Here is a 3,984-nt window from a genome sequence, read left to right as displayed (position 1 = left end):
CCTGGCGCGCCAAATGTCGGATTTCGGGTTCCGCAAACCCTTGAGAGGTTCGAACTCTGGGGTGCATGCGAAGAACTCATCCTCCCCAGTCTACCTACTCGCTAATCTCATGGCCTAGCTCGACGAACTGAATGGAAAAAAGACACAGCAGTTTACCCAAGTTCGAGCCACCTTGCGGTGTAAGACCCTACTCCTGCTTTGTGATGGATTGGCCTCGAGGGGCTGAGGATGAACTAGTACAGTGGCGAACAACCTCAGGAGGAGAGGTATTCTTGGGCTCGAGTGAGCTGGTGGTTGTGAAGGTGGAATCAATTCATCCTCTCCTATGGTGGCGGCTAAGTCCTATTTATAGTGGCCTTGGTCCTTTTCCCAAATGAAGGCGGGAAGGGATCCCACAATGGCCAAATTCGAAGGGAGACAACTAGTACAAGCTATCCTGACAAAAGTAGTCTTCGCCTGCAAAAGCCTCTGGTAGTGACATCATGGTGGGCTCAGCGATGACCTCCGTCCTGCCGTCCTGGCGGTCTTGGTCTTGTTGCATGGGAATGGAAACCTTTGGCTGATTCTTCGAGACTCCGCACCTACGCTTACCTCCTTAGCACCAAAGAGGAAACTGGTACACTGCGCTCGCTGGCGCCTGCCTGGCCTTGGTCATCATGGCTCACATCTTCCAAGCCTCACGAGGTGAGGACTGCATAGAACTCTCCGCCCCTTAGGAGCCAGCCTGAGGAGGCGGCTCCTTGCAAGGGTCTTGGTGTCGTCCGCCTCGCGAGGCTTGGACCCTCGTGAGGGTCTTGAGTTGTTGTCGCTGAAGTTGGGCCGTACCAGGCCATCGATGGAGCCACTCCGTGGGCCGCAGGCAGGCAAGTCTGGGTACCCCCATTCCTAGAACGCCGACAACCCTAGATGGTTGAGGTCACCTTGCAGCCACATTCCATTGGGGATGAAGCTTCATGGTGTTGTTGGGAGCCTCCAATTAAGTTGTGGAGATTTCCCCGACCTTGGTTATAAAGGTTTGGTCGCCGCCTTCAAGGGCACCACAAGTGGAATCGCGGCATCTCACATTGTGTGAGGGTGTGAGGAGAATACAGTGGCCCTAGTTGCTTCTTGGAAAGCATTGTGCCTCCACACCGCTCCAAAAGAGACGTACTTCTCGTCAAAGGGAAGGAACTTTGGTAACACATCCTCATCTCCACCGGCTCCACTTGTGGTTATTTCTTACCTTTACTTTGTGCAAGCTTTACTTGTGTTTTATATCTTGCTTGCTCTTGTTGTTGTTGTTAGCATCATATAGGTTTCTCACCTACTTGCACATCTAGACAACCTACTTGGTGTTTAACCTAATTTGTTAAGAAAAGCTAAAAATTGGTAGTTGCCTATTCAGACCCCCCCCCCTCTAGTAAACCATATCGATCCTTTCAGCTCCGCCGCCACGGCCTCGTGAAACCAGTCGCATCTGAGCCACCCTCGCCGGTGCGCCGAGCCGTTGTTGTGGCCCGCCTTGGCCTCGCTCCTCCTCCACCGAGGCCGACCTCGAGCTGCCTGGCCTCGCGCCGCCTCCGACAAGTCGCCGCTCGCACCAGGGTGGCACACCTCTACCGCGAGTCGCCGGCCTGTGAGCCGCGTGCAGGCCGCCTCAGCCTCCCTCTACCCCTACCTCAAGTCATCGTCGCCTCCGAGGTCCACCTCCGCCTCCACAGCTTTGCCTCACTAGCTCGCCTCATGGGTACCGCTATGCCGCAGCTCACCTCACAGGCCCCCCTCTACCTCTACATCAGCCTCTGAGGCACGCCACGCCGCCCTGCCGCCGACTCGTCATGCCTCACTCCGATGCCCCACTAGTCATGCCTGGCGTGCCACAGGCTGCCTCGCCTTGCCCGCACTGCCCTACCTACTCGCCGCTCCAGCCTCGTCGCCCGCTCGCCACACCGACTGCTTCCTTATCAGCTACCCATGTGAAGATGGACTAAAGTCAAGCACCGCTCGCAAAAAAAAACTGCGACAGCATCTGGCAAGGTCCTCGAGGGGATCAATGCAAATATCCTTTGTATGCATATAAGGATCAAAAGGAATTCAGCAACAACACTTAAAGGTTATCTACGGATGCTACATACAGATCGTCTTACGTCCGAACAAACTAGGTGAAATCTATCCAGTCGATTTTTATTGATCCATTTTTATTCTTTCAAGAACAATTACTCTGGCTTGTTATACATGACAATTATTTACTGAAAGGGCGATCATCATGCCACGCATATAGAGCTCGCACCAACATTATCATGTGCCAGCATTTGACTGTACCGCACTGCTCGATGAACGTATCCGCAAGCCGCCGCCTATGCGGCTTAGTTTACACCAAGGCACGGTTGATTCACACGCCTACACCGGCTTATAACATCATGGCCGGTTTAAACCACAGCCAAGTATGAAGAATCTCAAGCCGACTCCTCGAGCCGTCTTAAGACTCAGGGGTTACACAGACATGACTCATCAGATTTGGCCAGATTTTTACAAATTCAAGAACCCCGGGTCGTTGCAGGAAAGATAACCCGGACTTGGGGCCTGCTGTCGTATTGGCAAAAAATTAAAGGTTTCCAAAGAGAAGTTGCTGCCATGATGCGCAATTCAAACATGGGTATCTTGCAGTATTGGCAAAAAATTAAAGGTTGCCAAAGAGAACTAGCTGCCATGATGCGCAGTTCAAACATAGGTATCCTGCCTTATTGCCGAAAAGTAAGGTTACCAAAGAAGACTAGTCGAGTCTAAAGTTGGGTATCCTACTCAATTTCGATCATTGGTCACTTGGGGGTTTCCAACTCATCGAGTTTAGCTATTAACATCCCTCTTGACCCGGCATATGCCATTAAACATCTTGGTTGAACCAGCTTGTTTGCTTGATGCTCATCCTCCAAGATAACCCGGTGTACTCTTGACAGTCAATCTATTATGACCCTGAACTTGTCAAGGTTAAAACACCATCTTATGTCATGTGAGAGACGGCTTACAGAAAGCTAGGATAAACCAAAGGCTATCACGCCAGCTTCATTGAAGCAAGACTTGGGCCTCGAAAGCCGGTCTTTTTGTCATACCTTGAAAGCCGACATTTTTGTACTCTGTTATCACATACATCATCATGCATTGCATCATACAATGCATCATATATGCCTGAATATATTTTGTAGGAGCTGGTTTTCAAACCAGGTTACATTGTAACTCTGCAGGAATACATAATTTTTTTATGGCCAGCATGGCTGGATTTTCATCATGGTTATCATAACCAGTGTTAAATGATTGAGGTTTTCAAAGCACTCAACAACGTCATCCACACGGTGGATCTGATTTTATTCTACAATGAAAGGAATAGTCCCGAGTCGTCGCAGGCACACGACCCGACACTTGGGGGAAACATTATTCAAATCAAGATTACATCAAGTATGAAAGTCCCATATCGATGCAAGCATGCACGACGGCACTTGGGGGCTAATGCAAGTCGCTTTTCAAATCATCAAATTATCAGAAGACCCCGCTATCTTAAGGACATGAGCCGCCCCTTGGGGGCTATAGGTTGCTCTTTATTCAACTATATATCTACAACATTCAAGATTAAGTTCAAGTCCCAAGTTGCTGCAGGCAAGACAACCCAACACTTGGGGGCTACCACTCTGTGAACTTTTATAAGCAAAAGACAATTACAAGTCCCAGGTTGCTGCAGGCAAGACAACCCGGTACTTCGGGGCTACAACATTCACTTGTTTACCCAGATCATAAGGTCCAAATTGAATACCAAGCCTATCACATATTGATGAGCCGGCCCTTGGGGGCTACACATGTGAAGTGCAACACATTCATTTTATGATTAGAGACTCTATGAACAACCTGGATTTCTCCAAAGTGGCAGCATTCATATTTAAGCAAGTCTTAAGCTATCACTACATTCTACTCTTAAGGCTTGGGGCTACAGGTAATATGGATATAAGGGAGGAA

The sequence above is a fragment of the Triticum aestivum genome, chromosome 5D, assembly GCF_018294505.1.
Source record: "Triticum aestivum cultivar Chinese Spring chromosome 5D, IWGSC CS RefSeq v2.1, whole genome shotgun sequence".
Classification (NCBI taxonomy): Eukaryota; Viridiplantae; Streptophyta; class Magnoliopsida; order Poales; family Poaceae; genus Triticum; species Triticum aestivum.
This window is presented reverse-complemented; position numbering follows the sequence as displayed.